Source organism: Camelus dromedarius, chromosome 2, assembly GCF_036321535.1.
Source record: "Camelus dromedarius isolate mCamDro1 chromosome 2, mCamDro1.pat, whole genome shotgun sequence".
Classification (NCBI taxonomy): Eukaryota; Metazoa; Chordata; class Mammalia; order Artiodactyla; family Camelidae; genus Camelus; species Camelus dromedarius.
In genome coordinates, this window is record NC_087437.1 from 7,707,419 (window position 1) to 7,732,619 (window position 25,201).

At 39.6% G+C, this 25,201-nt stretch overlaps 1 protein-coding gene and 1 pseudogene across 1 annotated transcript in view; one reads left to right on the top strand and one right to left on the bottom strand.

Annotated features, from left to right (window-relative positions):
* KCNH8 (potassium voltage-gated channel subfamily H member 8) overlaps positions 1-25,201 on the top strand; it is a 351,827-nt gene that overhangs the window by 154,933 nt on the left and 171,693 nt on the right. The gene's annotated exons all lie outside the window — the stretch shown is intronic.
* Positions 6,420-7,662, bottom strand: LOC105085153 (alpha-internexin-like; annotated as a pseudogene).

Here is a 25,201-nt window from a genome sequence, read left to right on the forward strand (position 1 = left end):
CCGAATTGACAGATGTCGGTGGGAGCATCATAAGAGGGAGCGACCAGACACAGAAAACACCTGGGTAAGCGAAACAAGGGTCATCCATCTGAAAGATAGAGAAGGACGTTAGATCACTCAAGATACTCAGCAGAGCACTGGCATTATTTTCCAGTGACAGAGGATGACAGAAACCCCCATGAAAGCTGCAAAACAGTCACCCCAGTGGGTTCAATTGCAGGTTAAAAGAAAAAGTTATTGATCAATACATCAGATATTCTGGGAGCTCAACTGTGCCTCTCAAAGCCAATCCTAGGTACATGAGACAGGAGTGCTTCTGTATGTAAGCCAGTCTGGATGTGTGTTGAGGACTATCTTGTCTAAGGAAATACAAGCCTCATCTTTCATGTAATGCAATATACGGTGTGACTCAGCAGTGGAGTATATCACACTCAGTTTGAACACAGTCCTTTGTTACCACTCATGGCTCTCCTAGGCTAGCACAACACTAAAGTAATGAATTGACAATGGCCAGACAAAAACAAGGGCCAGTTAGTCAGACATCTCTGGAAAGCAGAGATGTATGATTGGAGTACAACGCAAGCTCTGTCGTAAGCTGACAGACCAGCTGTGGGTCCATCCTGCAAGTCTGTAAAAGATTTTTGAAACACAAAAATATTGACTATCATTTAGCATCAAGAATATATAAGGAACACTTCCAAATTAATAACAAAATACAAACAATTCAATATAAACAAATTGCAATAGACATAATAGGTCAAAGGAGATGAAACATGAATTGGCCACAAATATATCAAGAGACTCAACCTAATCAGTAATCAGGAAAGTGCAAGTTAAAGAGTTAGAATTTGTTACCCACCATACTGGAAAAAATGAGCACAGGACACACCTGTTGTTGTACTTAAGACCCTCCCTAAAGACAGCTAGAATGATGCTAAGAAAATAATTATTTAAATAGGGGGGATTCAGTCAGTTTATTACCTTAGATACTTTTGATCTGTTACCAGTGGCTGAAATTTGTCGGTAAAATTCGACATTAGCCTAGTAAAGCAAGAAAGGCATTCATCACTCCAGCTGAATAGGCATGGCTTGATTTTAGTAGCTGACACACTCCAAGTTTCCCTTTTCATTTTTTTCATTTAGCAAAGAAATACAATCTTCATTTTAAAATTAGAGGTTATTAGCTTCACATTTAAACATAAGCTTTAATGTGAATATGTATGTCAAAGTAGAGTTTTCTCATGTTTCCCCAGAAGTAGTAGAAGTCATGAATGTTGCTGAAAGTACACAAAGTGATTTTTAGATGATACCTAAAAGACTTTTTAAAGAAAAGTATTACTATTTTAACGTATACATTAAAACATATAATCAATGCATGGGTATTCTTTAAATCTAAATAAAAATAAATGACTTATTTGGAAGTTAATTTAAATATATATATATGTGTGTGTGTGTGTGTGTATATATATCTATATATATATCTATATATATATCTATATATCGCCACACAAGCATTAAGTATGGCTGAGTAAGGAAACTAATATTTAAATGCATGTATTTGGGGACACACTCATCAATTATGTGAAGACTCACCAAGGAGTGAGATAATAAATACAGAAAGAAGACAGAGAAGCACAGTGAACTTCAAAAGTGTCATAGCTTTTTTTAGCTATTGATTCATTTAGCTGTAATGAAATGTAAGCTCCTGCACTGGGACAGTTTTGTCATGTGGCTGTGCTTGATTTCTGTAGTTTAGAAAACAAAAAACAAAAAACAAAAAAATACTTACTCACCATAAGGAAGCCTGGCCCCCAAGTACGCATTAATATTTAGACATTTAATTTTAACAAAATTTAAGAGTGGAGGTAACATAACCCCTTTATACTTTCCGATTTAGAAAAATTTATATATCCTAGTGTCTCCTTTATGAGAATCCTGGGGAAAGATATTTTTAGGTCAGGATATGAGTTTTGAAAGCTTATTTAGAGATACTCTGTTATATCCAATCATATTTTTCTCTTTTTGAGAGCTAGAAATTTAATAAGAATATTAAATATTATTAATAAATAACATTAAAGTTTAGCTCTTTTGAGCTTATTTTCTATCCTCTACCTAAATTCTTTTTCTTATTTTTAAAAACCTCCATAACATAGTTTTAAAAGCACCTTAAACGTCTTTTGGAATAAAAATGATGTCTACCATTTATTGAGTGCTTATTGTAAGTCAGAATTTTTCTAAATGCTTTCCATATGTTCATTAATTTAATCCTTTCAACAACCCTATGGTATAAGGAATATTTTCATCAGTGTTTTCAAAAGTTAGGTACCGTGCCCAAGTTCACAAAACCACTTAGTGGCAAGGCTGTTACTCAAACCCAAGCCTTGTTTAGCTTGAGTTTGACCTGTAATCTTCATATTATAAGGCCTCTACATCACAGTGAAAAGGATTATATCCACAAATCATGTTGTAATTTAAAACACAAGTGGTGTCAGTTTGTATCCATTAGAAAATATTACCTGGTCATTTATGAAAAATTATGTAAAAAATTAGGGAAATATAAAAGAAAGTTGAAGAAATAAGGAAATATATCATTCCTAGGTTCACTGTGCAAGGAAAACTACCTTCATACATTCATTGACCTCTTTCCATCCATCCCTTTTTCGATGTAAATACTAGTTTTTAAAGCAATCAATTTATCCTACTGTAATCCTCACCGCCAGGGAATACTTAATTAAAATTAAGTAAATTAAGTAAAAATTAATTCCTTCTTGTTGAAGTTAAAGACCACTTTGTCATGCTTGGATCCTTTAAGAAGGAAGAAAACTAGCACTGAATGGCCTACTATCAGTAAAGTACCTTACCCATCAATTATCCCATTAAATTTTCTCAGAAAAAACACTTCAAATGTGAAGACGAATGAGACTGCTTTATATGCTTTAGGGCCATTAGAAAACCATCTAATTCTTCTCCTCTGAATAAACTGTGTGTTCTGCTTACACTTAGGATCTGCCTATTCCCAGCCCTTTAATCATATCTGCCATTTTCCTCTAAGCCCTCCTGAAGTACATTCTACTTCTTTCGTGTCTAGAACGGTATACACTGTTGCATGTTATATCTCATCATACTGAGTTCAATGAAAAGACAGCTTTTAAGTGCCTGCATTTGATGTATTCTACCCCACCAGTTTGGCTGTTAAAAATAATTATGACTGTCACTCAAGTAATAAGCCACCATGATCCTTGAGATAATGTCTGTTATTTTGATCTACACTCAGTCATTTATATCATCTTGTAATTGCAAATCCTGTAATAACTCCTTCCATACTGAACCTCAATCTGAGAGTTTCCCATCACTTACTTCCTCAAGAATATATCAAATTTCAAGACACACAATCCCTTTTTGACTCACTCTCCTGAATAAGTGCAAACAGAAAGCTTTAATGATGAAGTGTTTCTATTTTCCGTACAATATGGCTTGCAAATAAAAACGTCAGAAGTTCTAGACGCAGAGTGAAGTCTATGTCAAAACAGTGGCAGATTAAATGCATACATTTCCAAAAGTATCACTGAAACAGCAGTGAAGAGATTGTTTTAAAGACATAAACCTGCAGGTCACAGATAACAGGAAAGATGACAGCAACAGAATCGATGTGTGAACTGACTTAATTGGATCTAAGAAAACTAAACCCTAACCAGCAGTGGAAAAAGCGAAGAAACAAGGCAATTTCCACTACAGAACCTTCCAAAAGCTTAAGAATAGATGCCTCTGAAAGTGACAATGATGGTAAAGCTGAACCCAGAAAGATAATTTGAAAGTATTTTTAAGAAGCAACTAGATTCAGATTTCCTCCCCTAATATGTGCAACCAGACAACTTCCTTTCCCAAACTATCCAAGTTCTGTGGGAAGCAAGTATCAGTGGGATCAACATCTGTGCAGGAAAGCAAGCAAGCAGGACTGAGCAGAAGGCTTTGGGTCCTAACAGAGCAGCGAGAAACCTTTCCAGCTGGGATGGCCTTTCTGAGTTGGGGGCGGGGCCTGGACACACACTGACCAATCATTATGGGCAAGCTGTCGCCACAAGTAGTGCGTGAACTCCCTATCACAGCGAACGGAATTCTCACCTGTTACAGCGAGAAACAAGTCAATAGTGCCTAGAACTGGAAAATCAAGGAAGTGACAATATAGACATGTTATTTGTAAGGAGGTGATTACTGAAAATGAAATGGCCAAAAGACTGGAAATATTTTGTTTCTGGCGCAGGAAAAAAAAAATGGGAGGAGAGGATCTAAGAACTTCTGGTTTTCTAAGAACTTCTGGGTTATGTACAGCCATATGCATTTGATGTATTTATTATTTATTTATTTTTAAATTGAAGTATAGTTGACTTACAGTGTTGTGTTAGTTTTAGGTGTAAAGTGACTCAGCGATATACATAAATATGTGTATCTATATATATTCTTCTTGAGATTCTTTTCCATTATAGGTTATTACAAGATACTGAGTATAGTTCCCTGTGCTAGACTGTAGGTTCTCGTTGGTTATCTATTTTATATATAGTAGTGTGTGTATATTAATCTCAAACTCCTAATTTATTCCTCGCCCCCCTTTTCCCCTTTGGTAACCGTAAGTTTGTTTTCTATGTATGTATGTCTATTTGTTTTGTAAGTAAGTTCATTTATATCATTTTTTTTAAGATTTCAAATATAAGCGATTGATTTTTTTTGATGGAATTCATGTGACTGTTAATTCTTATTTTACTGATGTTTTACAGTAAGTGTGGGGAGTAAAGACAGGGATGGAGTAAGGGAAAGGAAGAAGACAAAACTATTCTTTCAAGTTCCTTGAACAGTTGAAGCAGGTACTAGGATAGGAAAGCTCAGTAAAAGCATCACATCCTCATCAGCACGGAGCTCTTAGTGGAGAGATATGACAGAAACATAGTAACTCGTTAGATCTGGTGGAAGTGACTCTGGCAGAGAACCAAATCCTGCATCAAACTGGGCGCACCTGGAAGACCGGGCAACGCAGCTGCTACACTGCAGGGCGGATGAAAACTGGACTCTCCAGAACCTACTTCTTTGCATGTGAGCAGGAGCCTGTGTGCCCTTCTCTGATCTGTCTCTTCCTTTCCAGCAGGGAAGGGAGACCCCACCAACCGTGCAGCAGTAGGAAAACCGCAGGTCAAAACTCTTAGAAAAGAGAAAGGTTTCTTTTTCGTACTTGCTGATGGTGTTGATTGCTCAAAAGTGACTTCTTTTCCTTTGGGGCAGTAGCACTGTGTCCTGGTGATAACACATTCTACACTTAACACTCTTAAAAGGCATAGGAGTGAAAACAAGGCCTCTTTAGGACCTGGACTAGTGGGAAGGGGAGTATGTGGATTTGTCTAAGGGCAAGGGCATGAAACAGCTAATTCGCTACCACCGCAAATGAACTGACACAGATAAATGAGGCCTTGGGTTTCCCCCTTCATACAAATACCCACCTCTTCTAGATTATACTATTATATCTAAGATCAGCTTAATCATGGTTTGGGATCAACTATGACTGTGCTTCCAAACTTAAGATGAAAAGCTACATTCTTAATAAAGTATTCCTTTCTCCTAATTAAATGGACTTGAATAAGCTGAGAGACTAAAATCTAGAGATGCTTTTCATTATTTGATTTGTTGGGGGGCAACCCTTGAAACGTATCACTGCCCCTTTTTAAACTACAGAATTAGGATATGAAATGGGCGGGGAGAAGTTATTACAATCATAGAAATGGTTAACATGCATCTAATTCTACCTACTGAGCAGAGACTAAGAGACCTAAGGGAGACAAGTTCTTTGGAGAAGAACCTAAATGTATTTAAAAGGGATGAATATTACACTAGCCTTTTTCTGAATGGGAGGAAAGGTTATATGGGATTGAGGGTGGTGAGAGGACAAGTATTCATTACACAAACACCTATCCTGTGTGAAACAGCTCTACCAGCGTGGTGTTGGCTGTGAACTGTGGGCTTATCTTTGGCAGTGAGCTTATGTTTTAGGTATCTAGGGTGAGATTATATAGCAGGGTAGTGGCTGGGTATAGTGAATGAATACAGGTTTTAATTTCAGCTCATAGCAAAGTGATGATGATCACAGATTTAGCACCTTAGTTTGTATTTCCTCTGTATCTGAATCATCTAGCCTGAGTGTTAGGTCAGAAAGCTGAATTCTTAGATAACTCCTCTGTGATTGCTCTAGGACTGCAGTTTGCTCCAATCTAAGGTGTGGTTTTCTTATTAGAGAAAGTATTTAATGCTAAATATGAGACTGAAGTCTTGAAGACACTGTATAGTGGTGACTGGTGTTTTGGATCAGGAATATGCTGTTTAACAAGTCAAATGTATATTACCCCCTCTTAAGCATTGGCTTTTTTTAAGTAACAGAACTATATTTTTGGGCTTGAAATGGTACTTTCTCCTTTATTTGATTTCTCGGTTTTCTTAGTAGATATTACTGTCTCCTCCAATATTTCTTCAAAACTTTACTCTGTCTGGGTGGTTTTCCTAGAGGCTACCTTAGAAGCCTCCTTTTCCTTCTCCTCTTTCTTAAGAGACCGCCCAGTGGATGAGACTTTGTTGGTGGTAGAGCTGAGGATTCTAGATAGGAGCAGATACCTTGGATTGGGAAGTGGATTTAGCCCTTAAATGCTTGATCCACTGGTGCTGAAACGTGTCTGTTCACCTTCCAGCAGTTTCCTGAAAGATGCTAGCTCAATGTCAAGCGCCATTTTGACACTGAGCAGGTCCCGGTATTCCCTAAGGTGGCGTTCCATCTCACTCATGGTGTACCTCAGATCATTCTCCAGCTGCCCAATGTTCTTCTGGTAGCCAGCCACCTCGGCACTGTGCTGCTCTTCCAGCTCCAGGATCTGCCTCTCCAGGGGCTCGTTGGCCCCACGCAGCCCCTGGAACTCGATGGTGCGTGCCTGCAGCCGGCGCCGGTACTGGTGCATCTCCCCGCTGCTGGGCCGGATGGCCTCAGTGCTGCGCGCCGCCTGCTCGTTCAGGTTGGCAAACTTGGCCTTGTACCAAACCTCCGCTGACTGCAGGTTCTTGGCGGCCAGGGACTCATCCTGGGCGTGGCTCTCCCGCAGCGCCGAACTCAGGTCTGGTTTGGCCACAGCCACGTTCACCTCGGCCGCGGCCTGCGATGAGGCCGGCAGCGTGGCCAGAAGCTGGGCCACCTCCTCGTCGTGCACAGCACGCACCAAGGCCAGCTCGTCCAGCAGTGGCTCCACCTTCTTCTCCAGATCCATAGCACCGTCCATGTCGCGTTGCTGCGCCTGCGCGCCGATCTCTCTCCTCCAGGCAGCGCGCCTGCAATCACTGCGCCCTAACTGCCAGCCTGTCGCGCTCCAGCGGGGCCTGCGCGTGCGCCGAGCTCGCTTCCTCCAGCTGCGTGCGCAGGTCGCCAACGCGCAGGCGCGGGGTTCTGCGTCTCCCGCTGGTGCCTCTTCTCTGTGAACGCGGGGAAGCTGTGGCTGAGGCCCTGCAGTGGCTTCTTCTCGTTGGTGCACAAGCTTTTGTCCTCGTGTGTGCTCTCCGACGCCTGACTCGGGTCCAGCCCGTCGGACGCCGGAGACCAAGGTAGGCCAGGCCCTGGCCAAGGGACGAGTCGGGAGGAGGAGGTCACATTGCAGCGGACAGCGACTGCGAGCACAAGCTGCCCGCGCCTCAGGCCTCGGAAGGGCACGAGGACTGGTGTGAGCTGTCTCCCAACACCTTGAGGTAGGAGGAGGTGCCGCATAGTTAGCGTTTGGACCCTAATCTCACAGAGCCGGTTCAAGGCCGGGAGAGCGGCTGCCGCTGAGAGGAGAGATGCGTTGGGCGAGGCCTGATTGATAATTTTTTTGAAAAAGGATATGTTATCGAGCCAAACTCATTCTGCTCATGGCACGACAGGCCAATAAATCTGGAGACGAGGTGTTGGGGCAAGGAACAGAGACTTTATTCAGAAAACCGGAAGACCAAGAAGATGGCAGACTGGTGTCCTTGAGAACCATCTTCTTGGACTTAGGATTCAGGCTCTTTTTATACTAAAAAGGGGAGGGGATGTGGTTGATTGTTGCATACTTGTTGGTGTAAGAATTCTTTGTTCTTGGAATCCTTTGTCCTTGCAGCTGTCCACGTGGGTCAGGTCATGGTGCCACTGTAAAACCTCCAACAAAACAAAGGTTATTTTCTATTCTGCAGCTTGTTATCTTTATGTGAATGCAGAACCGTTAATATCCTTAAAGATCAGAGCCTTGAGAATAGGCTATCCTGTGTATTTCAGGCTATAGGCAACACTGTTTTATAAAAAGTGCAGAGCTAGCAAGACTCAGCCTAGAAAACAAGGCAGAAGGTTAAAACCAAAGGAACAGATCTAATATGGAGTCAGATTTTTTTCTTTTCTAGTACAAATATGCATGCCTAATTAACCATTAGCGTCACCAAGAAATTATTAATCCACCTTGGGTTCCATCAGCACTCATGTAAATCTGCTCTAATTTTTTAATGAGTGATAAATTTCTTGAAATCTTAGGAAAAACATAAAAAGAAACAATAAACACTTCCCTTTTATCTCTGTGAGATACTTCAGTTGATGAGATGGCTCATCATATTAGGAAAAACAACACATTACTCAAAGGGAAGAACAGCATTCAAAAGTGGCCATATATGAAGAAGAGTAAGGGAGCAAAGATTCAACTGTCTTAATGGAACCAGGAGTTCTCTGCAGGGAAAGAGTGGGTGTTGAACACTTAACTATGTGCCAGGAGGCAGGATGATAGGTGTTTTCGCCAGCCGTCTCCCATCTAAGCCTGTTGTAAGGCCCTGCAGGTAGTGAGTGTCTAAGGATCCATCCCAGGTCTGACTTCAAAGCCAAAAGGAAACACTTCGTTTGGAAGAATGAGCAAAAGCATGGCAAATATGCATGCAGATTAGATGGTGGCCAGAGCACGGGACCAGTAGCCCCAGGGCTGGACTCGTGGCCCATCATTCTTACCTATAAAGTGAAGAAATGTGCAAGGTGTCAGTACATGGCTCACTTGATTCAGGCTACCTGTCAGGAGATGTGATATCATTTTGAGTATTAAATATTATAGATCACCTGTGTCCTTCAACGATCAACATAAAGGTCCATTTTCCAAGTGTTTCCTCAATTAAAAAAAAAAATTGTTTCCACAATTAGTAGGGCTATCCTGCAAAGCTTAGAGGTTCTCTAAGACATTAGACAGGGAATTTTCCCTCAATTTTTTTCAAATGATAATTAGACTTTATATCTTAACACTATTAATGAGTCCAAACTCATTCTGCCCACCACATGACAGGCCAGTACATTGGGAGAGGAGATGTTAGGGCAAAGAATAACGACTTTATTCAGAAAGCTGGCCGATCGAGAAGATGGCAGACTAATGTCCTGGAGAACCATCTTCTTGGACTTAGAATTGAGGCTTCTTTTGTACTAAAAGGAGAGGGGGGTGTGGTTGGTTGGTGCAAAATTCTTGGTGTCAGAATCCTTTATTCTTTCAGCTGTCCGTGTGGATCAGGTCATGGTGTCCCAGTAAACTTCTAACAAAACAAATGTTATTTTCTATTTTGCAGCTTTTTTTTCCTTATATGAATGGGAAAGTGTTAATACCCTTAAAGGTCAGAGCCTTGAGAATGGGCTGTCCTGTTTCAGGACAAGGCAACAGGCTCTAGGCAACAGTCTTTTACAAAAGGTGTAGAACCGGCAAGACTAAGCCCAGGAAACAGAGCACAGGGTTACAGCCGAAGGAACAGATCTAATATGGAGTCAGACTTGTTCTTTTCTGTTACAATACCAGCAGACCTGTAGCTAATCTGTGCAAAACAGCCTTAGGTGGACTTCCCCCTGACCTGACCTAAGTCCTGAGGAGTCCTATTGCCTGATTGGAATCTAATCAGTTACCTTTGGGAAGAAGGATATTTCAGCTCAACAAAATAAAACTTCGTGGGACCATCATAATGTTTATAGTTGAGTGAAATCTAGAATGTCACATGAAATTCAGTTCCACTGCCGCTGAAATATTCAAATGATCAAAGAATCAATAAAAAATGTTTTAATCCCAATGAGTCCTGTCTTAGGATGCTTGGGTTGCTGTAGCGAAACACCATAGTCTGGCACCTTAAGCAGCAGACACATATTTCTCGTGGTTCTGGGGGCTGCGGAGTCTGAGATCAAGGTGCCAGCGTAGTCTCAGCATTGCTTTTAGGAGGTCTCCGGGGAGGGGCTATGAGAAAGGGATTAGCAGGTCTGGAGGAGATGAGACCCATCAGTAGGGTAACGGCTTTTTGAAAACAGAATAATAACCCTTAGATCAACACATCCATATTGGCAAGGTAGATTGCTGTTCTCGAGTTCAAAGGTTTTTAAGTTTCAGTCTGTTAATTAATAGAGTAATTTTATGAGTGTGTCACAAAAATCATATAAGGATGTTGACATATAAAATTTTTCTTAGTGAATGGCTTGAATAAAACAGAAGAAGATACAGAATTGTTTCACAATACAAGACCAGTAAATCCAAACTGAAAGCAATAGTTTTTTTTCAGTTCCATTTTAGGAGGAGCACAACCCGGCAGATTAACCTACGTCCAGCGTTTTTGAAAAAATCTTGGCAGTGAAGACCTGGTTACAGTTTCACTCTGCACTCTAGTCAGATGGGTTGGTCTACTGTGACTTCTGCTCTTTGCCATCCTTACCCATGGGCCTGGTGTCATCTCCTCACCCTTCTACTACGACAATGACCCAGTCTTCCCTGTTCAGTGCAGGTCCACGGTGCAGCACATCCTTAATCCTTTGTAAGTGTCTCTCCCTCCTCTGAGATTTTATAAAACTCATCATGTTTGCCTCTCATATACAATAATACTCATAATCATGACACTTAGCACAGATTGAGTGGTTACCACGTGCCAGGGATTGTTCTAAGCACTTATAGGTTTTATCTTATTTAATTATCACAGAATACTTTTGAGTAGATATTATTATCATCTCTATTTTTAGAGGTGGATACATTAAAGCCCAAGAAGGGTAAGTAACCTGCCTAAGCTCACACAGTTAACAAGTGGTGGAATGAGGCTTGGAACCTGTGCAGGTTGGTTCCAGAGCCCACACTATTAACCGCTCTGCACTTGTGCCTTTCATTTGTCCTACTTTGCAAGGGAGATACATTTTTAATCATTTTTACTGTGTGTGTTTTCATGGGCATTTTTTGTCTCCTGGCCATCGTTGATGTATTTGCCCTACTCTGGGTAACATATTTGAGAAAAGGGGATCTCCTCTTTCTCCACTCCCAGACCATAGTTCTGATGGAACTTTATCCATCCCTCCCAGACTCCAGGTATGTCTGACTCATGCCTGGCCAACCAGGGCTGTACACCCCTGATGCAGAAATTAATCCAGGGTTAGACACACAAACCCACCAGAGCCAAGGAGACATGAGATGCAGGCATACGTCCTTTCTGGCTAAATTTGAAACTGAGATGGCAGAAATTCTTAGAACCTTTCTGAGAATGGAGTTAACTCAGAGCCTGGACCAAATTTTTTTTTCTCCCTCTTCAGCCAATTTGAGTGGGATTTTTTTTTTTGTCAGTTTCTGCAAAAAGCATCTCAACTGTATAGGGTAGATTTATTCTTCTAGATAAAAAGGTGAATTTTTAGACATAAGGACTGACTTTTTCAAATTCTTCTGCAGTGTTTTGCACTTAGCTATTGTATGATATTAATTGACTCATTTTGGAAGTCAGCTGAATCTATGCTAAACCAGAATTCTTGCTCAGTGTACTTCAAATTGCATACAGACTTAGGTTAACTTTACTGTGCGTTAAACTTTCACTTCTTTATTTGAAGTCATACATTCCAGCAGTGTGAGTGTCTATAGATAAATCTATGGCATAAAAAGAAATAAATGACTTCGATCTCTATCCCCTCTACTTTTTCTTGTTATTCAGAACTTGAGGGAAGCAGGGCTTCGTGACCGGTTTGCTCTAGCAGATTCTAACTGTGATATAACACACCATAGTGGAAGGGACACTGCCTTAGGAGTGGGAAACTTGGCAAGTTACGGACCCTCGGGTTGGCGTTTAATTCTCTCCCAGGCTTGGGCTGGAGTTTCCTCTTACATACTCTGAATATGCCACATATATATCCCTTCCCCTTACATTCATCTTATTAAAAAGAATGGGAACGATGACTATTTGGCATGTTTGTGCATCATCCATCACTTCATGGAAATCCTTCTGATGTCATCAGCAGCTAATCAGAGCTCCTGGTTTTGTGATATCAGCACAAATATTACTCTAGATAAAGTCTAGGTTAGGAGAGTATGATAGAAATATGGCTCTTGGGGGTACCAGGATGAATAAAAATGACTCCTCCTAGGTTTTGTGCAGTATTAAAATGAGCTCAAGGAGCTTGCTTCTTCACCACTTTTCTGGGCCATACAATTGAAACTGGGTAAGATGTTCCATAAGTTCCCTTCTAGCCTCAGCTTCTGTGAAAAGACACATGGCCATTGGCTGGAATCAGCTCAAGACTACCTTTAGTAGTCAGGATGGGGCCTCCTTCTTATTCCAGATCCCTGTTCTTTTGGGACTGGATGAGTTCTGGTGCCCAGGTTTTCCTGAGGACACTTTTTCTCCAGGATTGTCCTTGGCTTCTTGGGCTTCTGAGGACATGCTGGCCCGTGAGCTGTTCTAGAGCTCCAGCAATATGAGCAGTTGCCTTGAGTGGAGAACACAGAGGAAGTTCAGGCCTCCAATTGTAGGTCACGCTAAGGAGTTGATTTCTATTCTTCATTCAGTGGTGGGTGGGTCCTGTCAAGGCATGGGACTATTTCTGGTTGTCTGAGGACAGCTTTTCTCTATTTCACAGTCTTATCTGGGGCAGGTCAGCTAGCTAACTCTGTAATACAGTAAAATGGTCCCAGGAGTCACAAGTCCAACCCCCATCTCTGCCACTAGCTAGCAGTGTCAGATTAGGACGGGCATTTGCCTCTCCTAATTGCTGTTTCTCCAGCTACAGTGTAACACAATTAGTCTAGATAATTTCTGAGGCTTCTTTTTAATGGCAAGGATCTATAATTCCATAATCATTCATGTCAGGAAGGCTTGTCGTATGCCAGGTCACAGACCATCTTTAGAGATATTGAACCAATGACCCTATTTTCTGCATCTTCAGTCCAAGCTCGCCAGAGGAAGGGAACGCTCAGTGTGTTTGCCAAATGCAGTATTACTATCCAGGAAAAAAACTCCTGTTTTGGCCTAAGTTCTTGAAATTGAAGTGCACACTCTTTTTTTCTGATGCTCCCACAGATTCAACTGGAAAAAAAAAAGCAGTAGATAGCTCTGTGACTAAGGGAAGAAGCACTTTCTGAGGAGTGTTACACATAAGATTGCAGATGGTCCTATGAAGTTTCCTAGGGTCCCTGGTTAACTTACGGTCCTATTCAGGGAGGAGAAAGACAAAAATAGACCTTAGTATCTGTGTTGAATTTAGTGGGAGTTTGCATTTCAACACCAATTCTTAAGTGGCTTGATTCTCATAAACCCTACATTTTGTGGAGTGTTTGCTGTTACATAATGGTGAAATGAATAGAATTGGGAAATATTTGAACTTCATTTGTGCTCACTGAGTGCTTTTCCCCCCTCCTTTAAACCACCTACATGCGGAAACCTAGGATCAATTATGTGAAGTTTAATTTTTAAAAGTTTTGATTAAGCTGGATCATTATACACTCTCCTTCTCCAGCAAGTTAGTTCTCAAATAGGAATGTATTGGGGAAAATGGTTAGTTGAAATTCCCATTCTCATTTGCTCTCATTTGATCTGGATCAGGGAGCAGCAGACTTTCTGTGTAAAGGCCTGATAGTAAATATTTTAGGCTTTGTGGGCCAGATAGTCTCTATCTGAACTACTTTATTCTTTCACTATAGCGAAAAAGCGGTCATAGACAATATGTAAATAAATGGATGTGGCCCTGTTCCAATAAAACTTTATTTACAAAAACAAGATGACTGGTCGGTGGGCTGAAGTTTGCAGATTCTTGATCTAGAGAATGAATTAACCACCTTTCCCAACACTAGGTCGTTTTATACTGGAAATAGCTTTGGAATCGGAGATCTGTCTATCTGGCTCCCAATTATGGCTCTTCTAATCACTGGGCATGATACTCTGCAAAGTCTTATTAGCGTGGGTCTTATTTTGGTCATTATAATTCAGTACTTACCATGTGTTAGTTAAGAACTAATAAAGTTGGTGTTGTGCTTAAGACCTTGTGTAATACTTTAATTGTCACAGGAATGTCAGTGGCCTTCAGAATTGTAGGTCAGGGCTCAGATCAGGGGGACCATGTTTCTGGTCTGGAGGAGAGAGAGGAAAGAAAAAATCTCCTCCACGTGATCTTGGAAGTGGTCATGTTCTAGAATCCTAAACAGACACGGCACAGTATTGTGCAGTATTAAAACTGGGGAATGAGGCGTCAGTGCCAGAAATGCTAAAGAAATGACCATTTCTTTGGTTCAATTTCTAACTGAAGAGGTACGATAGGGAAAGTCAGGTTTGTGCAAGGAGGTTTGAGAGACCGTAGAGTCAGACAGGCCAAGTTTTAGGAACCCAGGACACCGGCAGGTACAGCCCAGGTATTGAGAAAGGGAAATCTTGCCTGTGCTCTCTGTGATAGCTATACAAACCGTTCCTATCCAAGATTTTCTTTGAATAAACTGAGGCTATTTGTTGCCAGCTCTTGTCTCATAAAGCTTACAGGCCCTGAGGCACTGCCTGGCACCTCACACATGGTAAATAGAGGCAGAACCGTAGAATGTTGACATATGGAGATCATTTGGGTACCCATTATACATGACTAAAAACGAGTATGTATTAGTAGTTGGTGGTTTGCCACCTGGTTGACCCACCTGGAATGCTTTAGTATGCCTCGAAAATAGGTCTTTTGCACACTTAAACAAATGTCTCCTGACCTAAATGAATTATCTTTATAATACTAATTTAATTAGTGAATTATCAAATCAAGGCTAGTAATCCAGGACCTTTTCTCTTAGGTTTTACTGAGATTATTACAGATTCAAAGTTTGGATTCAAGTGAGTGAGAGGCTATCATTTTTATTTTAGGGCAAAAAAATCAAGAGACTTTCTTACAGTTTGCCCCCATGTGTGTAAGAATTGTTTCAAAAGAAACTCTCAAGTTGTCAGAGGCTTAAGTTCATTATACGGTGAATCCACGGGCATAACTGGAGACATGTGAAGCAACTGAGAGGGGACTGTCCCTGAACTGAATATTTAGTGTCACCCTGATTATGAATGCGTGACCCAAAGATTTAAAAGAAATTAAGTAATTTATTGATTTTAAGTTATTTGGCTTCTGTGCAACTCTCCTTATTTTGAAAAAGACAGATAAACCTAAAAATTTCTTTAGGAATAAATCATCTTTTGTGTATGATTTGTTGCATCATTTTGTGATTGGATTATATAAGGAGGTTTTAAAGTTCACATAAAAAATGACATATAGGTGGTTTTCTCAACCTTGGCACTGTTGACATTTTGGTTCAGGTAATTGTTTATGGTGGAAGATCGTCTTGTGTATTGCAGAATTTTTAGCAGCATTCCTGGTCTCTATCCACAAGTTGCTAGTAGCACACCCCGGTTTTGACAACCCAAACTGTCTCCAGACATTGTCAAAAGCTCCTCTGGTTAAGAAACGTTGGTATACAGCAGCCAAGCTACCACCCTATAACATATAGCATTAAGAAATAGAAGAGGGACCATATTAATAACAAAACCACATCTTTGCTAGTTGAGTATTGGAGTTGAAATCAATTAATTTGTGTATTTTTGAGTTGTGCATTGTTATGCCTGGCTTTCGAAGGAAGCCGATCACTTAGACAGAAAGCAACCTTCCAAAGACTCTCTCTGTCACGTTGTCAGTGTCACGCTGTGTGTAATAAACAGGACCATATTATTGACTCTGTTCTTCAACCAGAGGTTGCAGGCAGAGCAGCAATGATGGAGTTACATCTCAGAAGGGAAAGTGAATTGGGCCTTATCTTGGGACCTCTGTGAATTAGCTGGATCACCTTCGAACCTCCCAGCACACCTTTTGTCTGGATAAATCAGACTGCTTACTTTTCCTTAAGGTCAAGAAATGTGAGTTATTTATCTCTGTCTCCATAGCTCAGTGGCTGGCAAAGGATACATAGATGCTTTAAAACTAGATGAATAGGTGGAACCTATTTGTTGACCTTGTAGACAGGGAGTTGGCATACGTTTTCTGCCCTTCCTTTTGCCTCCTTTACCCCTGCACTTTGATTCCTGGCTATTTCTTGCTGGCCTGAGTTCCTCATAGATACCCTGTTCTATTCCTTCCCTGACTCAAAGGAAGGCCAAGACCTTGCTTTGCCAGAGCAGAAAGGCACTAAGGGATTTTTATGGAGGACATTGGGGAATACCAGTGAGAGAAGTATCAGATCCTTCCAGCACCCAACCATCATTGTGATAAAACTGTGACTGCTACAGAGTATTAAGACAAACCTTTTAAAATTATTTTTTCACCTTTACTGGATTTCTCCTTTAGCATTCCTATAAACTTGTTTCTCATATTAAGTAATTTTTAAAATATATTCTATAATTCTAAGATACAGACCAATTTCCTATAGGACTTAATTATTTTTCAATGTCAGTTACCAACACATTTTTAAATTTTGGGGTTTGACAGCCCTCAAGAACAAAGTGCACATAAATTATGAGAAAATGAATGATAAAGGCATAAGACAAAGGCTTTGGAATTGGGCAGAACTAAATACTGTCATGCTGCCTCTTGTAAACTGCAAGGACTTGGGCAAGTTGTTTAAACGTATTGAGCTTTAGTTTCACTATCATTAAAATGGGCGAGTGCCCACCTTAGAACGTGACCACAAGAATTAGAGAAAAAAATAAATCAGATGTTGTTTGGATAACATTTGTATAACATCAGTTGTAGTCACAGTAAGCAGTTAATGACTGGTGGCGGTTGTGGAGGCAGTGGTATTAACTAGATGTGGCAGGGCCAGCACTCTGCAAGGTCATAAATTCTCTCTGGTACCTTTTTCACTCCTCTTTCTGGGTCAGGCTAACTGGAACCTTTTCCTCTATCCTGTGGTGTATGCTGGTGCTCTGTTGGTTGTCAGCTGATCCTTGCTAAGAAGCTGAGTGTCCCTTCCAGGGAGCAGTCGTGTTTTAGTAGACGGACTCTTTAATGTCAGGTGGGGGCTCAGGAATCTGAGCAAAGATGAGACTACGGTAACACTACCCTATTGCTCTGTCTTTCCTCTTTTCCTGGTGATTTGTTTTCTCCCTTCCTGGATCCCAAAACAAGGTGTATCCATCAGCCTTTGCTACATAACAGATTTCTCCAGAACTTGAAAACAACAGCAGTTTATTATTTCTTGTGACTTTTGGGGTAGCTGGTGTGGTTCTTTTGTTCCAAGTGGTGGTGTCTGGAGCCACTTGCGTAGCTGCTGTTAGCTTGGAAGTAGGCCAGGGCTGGAGCATCCCAAAGGACTTCACACATCTGGTGCCCTCAGTGAGGAGGGTGGACTCACCGGGGGTTGTCTCGGTCTCTCTCTCTCTTTTTCCTGTTTCTCTTCCTCTATCTCTATCTCTTACTGTCACTCTTTATTATTCAGTAGTTGAGTCTGCTAATTTGCACAGAGGCTGCATCCAAAGAAGGGAAATACAGAAGCACACATCATCTCTGCTGCCATAGTCTGTTGGTCAAAGAAAGCCCCAGGACCAGCTCAAATGCAAGGCAAGAGGAAGCAAACCCTACGATTTGAGAGAGGCATGCATGGGTGAGAATGTGAGGATTGTTTGGCGGCCGTACCTGCAGTGCACCACGCTCCGGGAAGCCATTCCATTTCACCCCGCTTTCCACCATCTCCTCCTCATGAGTCCTTTTTCATATTTTTTTTTCTTTCAGCCTCAGTAGAATCAGTGGTTTCTCATTTTATAAGAGGTACATGATTGTCATCATTCTCTTTAATGCAGTATGTTTAGTGGAAAATGCATGGGTTTTAGAGACATGTAGACCTCCAAATGGATGCCAGAGCCATATATTCCTAGTTGTATGACAGTGAGCAAGGACCATCAGCTCTCTTACCTCAGTCTTCTCAAATACTAAGCTGAGAGGATAAAATTGACCTGATGGGGTTAATATGAGTCTTAAATTACTATAGTTTATGCACAATGGTTAACTGAAATGTAACAGAGGCTCAATAAATGTTGATTCCTCTATTTCTCCCTATGTCTCCCTCTCTCTCCCAGTTTTTCTATTACCTTTTTCTGGAAGAGAAACATTTCTGAAACTTTCTAAACGTTGCTTATAATAATCAAATGCATTTGTTCTTATCCCTCTGATAGTTCCCAAAAATGCTTCCAGATTTTTAGAGCATTTTGAAAATTGCTATTCTCTTAAGCTGATTGCCTTACCCTTCCCTGAATTTATCATGCTATTGCCACCCCTAAGCCTTGGGTCGTATTTTCCTCTTGCCTAATATCCATCGTCATTGTCTGCTCCTAGATCCACATGAAATCCTTTCTCTTCTAAAAGACGACTCTGTCTACCGTTTCTGGTGTCTAATATTTGCAATTTTGTGTTTTAATCTATCTTATGTTTCTGAACTCTTTTTTCCATCTAGTTTTATTTTCCATAATGGTTTTGGGGGTCTTTTACACCATGTTTCTCCCAATTGCTCACTCCAGATTCTGCACACTAGAACTAGAACTAAACCTTTAGTAGGGGAGGATATAGCTCATGCTTAGCATGCACAAGGTCCTGGGTTCAATCCCCAGTACCTCTTCATAAAATAAATAAATAAATCGAATCACCTCCCCACCACAAAAAAGTACAAACAAACAAAACCTTTGGCATCTTTCAGTGCAAACATTTTGACTTGAATTCTTCTACAGAACACCCAAGGAGGCTTTAAAAGCTTATTTTAAGGGCCACATTACCCATGAAAGATTCCAGAAAACTGCATGATTCAATGTCTTGATAAATCCTGTGAGGGGCAGGTGGAAATAGAAACTAATGGGAATGATTGGGGACAATTGAACAATTGCAATTTTTGAGAGGGTAATATTGAAGAAAGCACATTCTCATGATTGAATCATGCATTATGTTGTGTGATTATAATCTCCGTAAAATAAACTCCCAACCAATATGTGACTCATCATTTAAAAAATAGTGAATGAGAGAATTCTGTTTCTATCACAGTACTTGTTATATTTTTAGGAATTAAATTCTTTATCATGATTCTCAATAAACTGGAGCCAAAAGTTTTCTCCCAGTCTGTTCTCTACTTCACTGGCAACACTCAACTTAACTGAAAGAAATGGAATGAAAAGCAGAAATACATGGTCCTCTGGCAGATTGGTGCGTTACTTCTGATGTGTGTACATACAACTATCTCGGTGAAATTGTTGGTGCTCATTAAAAGATAACTATTCCAGCCTTGGTCCAGTTATTTGAACTTAAAACTGAAAGATACTTTCATGAATTCAGAGGATTCAAAGAATCATTCATCAAAGTATTTTCATTCCTATATTTTCTGAAAATGTGTTTCCACCAGTATTATTAAGAAGCATAGATTTAAAAAAAAAGAAGTATTTATTCTTCCATTTGCCTCTCTGCCTTCTCTGTTAACAGTTTGGTGAATATTTTTTTCTGATATTAAAAATTACAGATTTTAATTTTCAAATATAGGGAGTGGTCACTTCTAAGATTCAGAATGGCTAGTGTTTCGATACCTACTTAGATTATAACCACATACTCTTATGTCTTTTAGTTTGTTTTTAAAAATTTTTATTATGAAAAATTTTAATTAAAAAAGTAGAAAGCATGTTACAATAAAACCTCATGCATTCATTATCTAGCTATAATAATAATTTCTGACATTTAAAAGCAGGTAAATGTAAATTTGCTCTGACAAGTATCAAAGTAAATAATTCTTGAGTCATTTTGTAATTTGTTGTAGTAAGTTATGCAATTGCTTTTTAATGGCAAGTTAAACTAATCTTGATCTTCACACCTAGAATCTATTATAACTAATACTTTTCAGATTCTTAATATTAGTTTATCTTAATCTCTCACTTTATTTCCTGCTGTTTTGCTGCTTGTACCTCTCAGACTTTTAAAAATTTATCTTAGATAGTTCTGCTTCTCACTCCCAGGGGAAAACTACCTGCTCCTGTAATAATCCTCTGGCATTATTCTGATTTCTTCTGACTCAATAAGGGGTCTATTCAAAGGAAATTGAAGTCCTGCCTTTGAATTCTAAAACAGTTCTCCTTTTGTCTCTGCAGCCAATTCTTGCTAAACTTCCCCCAGTTTCTTAAAGTCCTTACACAGAACAACTGAAGTGAATATATCACCTACTCCAGTAAGGAAATGAATTAACTCTAGCTACAATTAGTAACTGACTTACCCCTATCTCTGTACGAAGTTATGAGTAGCTCGATTTTTAAACACTGTAACGTGTCTTTTAGGCCAGAAATTGTGTAAAGGATTATCCAGTATACTTCTCTTAGTGTATATTTTTCCCCCAGTTTGAAACAGATTACTTATTTAGTGATTTCCATTTCATTTCGTTCAATAAAATCTCAGTTAGAAACCCATTTTATAAAACAGACATACAGAAATGGGACTTCCAGGCTTTGTGTATTACCTGGTGATTTCTTCCTGTTCTGCACTCAGCATATTTCCATCCCTACAGCACCTCTTGTAACCCCTGGGGGTCTAAGGATCCCAGTTGAAGAAAAACCATAGTTCCTCAGAGACTGGATATTTGATAATGTTAAAATACTGTGGTTATAAAGTTATGTGGTATTGTGATTCTGTTTTAAAATTTTTTCATCATATGTGTATGTGTGTGTGTATGTATATGTAGATAGATAAACTGACTAGATTAGTTTAGATAGATAGATGGATATTGTTACCAAATCCAAACTTGTTCTGCTTGTCACAAGACAGGCCAGTAAATCAGGAGGTGAGGAGTGGGGCAAAGAATAGTGACTGTATTTGGAGGCCGGCAGACTGAGAAAATGGCAGACTAATGTTCTGGAGTACCACCTTCCCCAAGTCAGAATTCAGGCTCCTTTTATACTAAAAAAGGGAAGGGGTGTGGTTGGTTATTGCAGACTTCTTGGTGTAGGAATTCTTTGTTCTTAGAATCCGTTGTTCTTGTAGCTGTCCACGTGGGTCAGATCATGGTGTCCCTGTAAACTTCAACAAACAAACATTATTTTCTGTTCTGCAACTTGTTATCTTTATATGAATGTTAAAGTGTTCATATCCTTAAAGGTCAGAGCCTTGAGAATGGGCTGTCCGGTGTATTTCAGGCTCTAGGCAACATTCTTTTATGAAAGGTGCAGAACCAGCAGGAGAAAGCCCAGGAAACAGCACAGGGTTAGAGCCAAAGGATTAGATCTAATATGGAGTCAGATTTGTTCTCTTCTGTTAAAATATGATGGCTTGAATTTGCCTCAGAAAAATCTGAAGGAGTAAAGTGGAAGAAACTAAACACGATTATACATGGATTCATGCTTATTGAAGTGAGGTGATGGGTGTACTAGGACAGTTCTACAGAGAAGGAGACCAGTAGGATATCCATATATATGTGTGTGTGTGTATATATATATATATATATATATATATATATATATATATATATATATATATATATATATATATATATATAACATATAAATATATATAATCTTTATCTGATTTAGATATTCAAGATCAAGACCAACCAGAAATCAAGCTGCACGCTTTTGATTTGTCTGGGATTGTTTTAGTATATATGCTATACTCAATTAAATGTTTACTTCATAACAAATAAATAAACTAAAAATATTTACATCATAAGTGGTATAAAATATATGTGACTCTGTACAATATAGATGCAAGTCTTAACGCACAGTGGTCCTTGAGGGTTTCTCTGAAAAACGAGCTAAAAAAGACAAAATATGAAGACAATGATGGTGACTGATTATTTGATAAATACAGCATCAAGCCTGATCCCAGTAATCAATAGAAATGTAAGTACCTAATTCCATACGAAATACATGATAGGGAAGTGTTCACTTACCCTGTTCATGTGCTCATTTAGAAAAATTAAGTACTTGCTATGTGGCAGGCTCCGTTTTGAATATGAGTAATGTAACCATAAACCACGTGTATCTCATGAAATGTATGAGCAACAGATTAAAAAATACACACCTTTGCCTTATAGATGTGTAAATTTGTGTATTTTGTAATGAAGTTTCTGGCACACGATAGTGAAGTGTTGTATTCTGACAAGATGGGCTCAGTGTAACAAATGTGTAACAGAAGTAGCATGTTTGGAGGGAAGATTCTTTTCCCAGATTGACACAAACTCTTGGGAATAGGCCAGCATCACTGAGCATGAAAAACCAGCTTTCAGTGCTCAATTTCTCACGTGTTTAAAGCATTTAAAAGACCTCAATATGCTGCACTCAAAATCAGTTTAAAAAAATCTAGGCAAAACCTGACAATTTCTTTGACTTTCTGTTTTGAAGTAGTTATAGATTCATGGGAATTTTTAAAGATAGGAGGGAGAAATGTCCACATTGTTCCTAGTGGTTACATCTTACATGATTACAGCATATCAAAACTAGGAAATTGGCAATGGCACATTGTGTGTAGAGTTCTGTGCCATTTTGTCACATGGGTGGGTTTGTGTGACCGCCACCATAATTGGGATACATAATTATTTCATCACAACAAATGTCTTCCTCCTGCTCTCCCTATATAGTGATACCCCCCACCCTCTACCATTGCTAACCCGTGACCAATGCTAGTCTGTTGTTCATATCCAACATTTAGAAAATATTATGTAAATGGAATCATATAACATGTAACCTTTTGAGATTAGCTTTTTTTTTCTTTTACTGAATATGATGTCCTATAGATCTATCCAAGTTATGCATCTATGTTGATAGTTTGTTCCTTTGATAGTTTGTTCCTTTTTATTCCTGAGTGGTATTCCATGGCATGGATATACCACAATTAATTGAACCATTCCCTGATTGAAGGGCATTTGTGTTGTTTCCTGTTCTTGGCTATTACAGATAAAGCTGCTAAGAACAATTGTGCACAGGTTTTTGTGTGGACATAAGTTTTCATTTCTCTGGGATAACTGCCCAGGAATACAGTTGCTGGTTTGGATGGTTAAGTATGTATCTAGTTGTTGTTTGTCAAGAAATTGCCAAACTCTTTTCCAGAGGGACTGTACCCCTTTACATTTTCACCAGCAATGTGTGAAACACCTAGTTTCTCTCTGTCCTTGCAGCATTTGGTATTGTCACTATTTTTCCTTTTAGCTCTTATTTAATTGGTGTGTAGTGATTTCTCAGTTTGCATTTCCCTAATGACTAGTGATGTTGTACACGTTCCCATGTGAATATTTGCCATTCTGGTATCCTCTCAAGTGAAATATCTCTTCCTGTGTTTTATTCATTTTCTAACTGGATTGTTCAGTTTCCTTAATGTTGAGTTTTAGGAGTTCTTACGTATTCTAGGCATGAGTCCCTTGTCAGATAAAAGATTTGGGAATATTTTCTCCTGGTCGGTAATGGTACTATAAATGTGCTAATTTTGAAACGTACAGAGATGATTAAAATTGAGCAATAACCACAGCAATTGTTTTGGATTAAGATCAACCAAAGATTTGGGGTTGAAGAGGAATGTTTTGTCACTGAAATTATGTAAATTACTGGCATATGGCAGTAATAAAAAGCCAATGGAATGGAATTGGATTAGTTATTGTTTTTACATTTTCTGCAGACAACACTTCTCCTCATTGCCTACATCTGGTTTGGACTGCTCCCACCACCCTGTCCTGGCATGCCACTGCTCAGACAGATCCAGAGATTGGCAGCCTTGTGTGACACTCTTAGTAACAAAGTCACGATAGACAATTGCATACTTCAGTCTATGGAAAACCATAAAAAGCATAACCCATAGATATCTCTTGAAAAAAATAAAAAACTACTTGAAGATGTATTCCAGACAGATAGATACGATTCAAAATTATAAATTTAAGAATGTGGAAGTTACACATTTGTGTCTTTCCTAAACCGTTTTGGACCAGTTATATATGAATCCAGAGGGACTCTAGTTCCTGGAGCAAACCAGGCACTGTAATAACGCACTACATTCTCCTTTCTCTTCTAGTCATTTCTGTTTATCATAAAAAATAGTAAATATTTTTTCCTGGGGCGCATCCTTTACCCTACAGTTCAGACAGTAATCATCTCTTAAACATCGAGTAGCTGTGTTTATTCAGACCCTGTGAACAATGGTTAAGGTGCAACATTGTTCATGCAGGTCAGGATCTCTGGGAAGCAGCTCTGACAAGGAGATTGCAGGAAGCTTTGAGAGCCCTCTTAGGATCAAGGAAAAGAAAGGACTGAGCTGAGGAAGAAGTTGGGCAGCAGTGCATTTGCAACAATATATCTTGCTGACTCCAAATATACCACCAGCTAAAAGGGAAGTTTGGTGGGGGGGTCTTCAGAGTTGGGCAGGGGTCCTTCTATCACCCACCCAAAGCAGGCTGCTCTGGGAAAGAGGCATGATCTTAGTCAAGATCACTTCCTTTAGCCAAAGGCAGTGCCATAGAGGACTGAGGGCTGAGAGGTGAGGCTCTGGCAGGCAAGGTCCCAGCAACTACAGACTTCACCCTTTTCATACTGAGGGGGCATCTGGCTCCACCATCCCACCAGCAGAATCTTTCAGCACTTTCATTTCCCATCACCAAAGCAAGGCTTAATTTGTGGCCAAATGACCATTTGCATTGCAACCTTTAAAAAATAATTTTACATGTTTTTTAAATAATTATAGATGTATATAAAATCCATATGGAATGACCTGAGTTACAGATACTTTTCTTAATCAAGTAAAGCTGAGTCCAGTCCTATGTATTTTGACAGGTATTTTTCCCTCCAGCTCTCTTCTTATCTAGAATCTGTGATTATTTCTGTGTTAATTATATTTAAGATGAGTTACCTGATATGAAGTCAATGATGTGAGGGAAAAAAAAAAAGAGAAAGCCTAGAACAAAAATCCAAAAATAAATTCACCAAAATGTTAAATTGT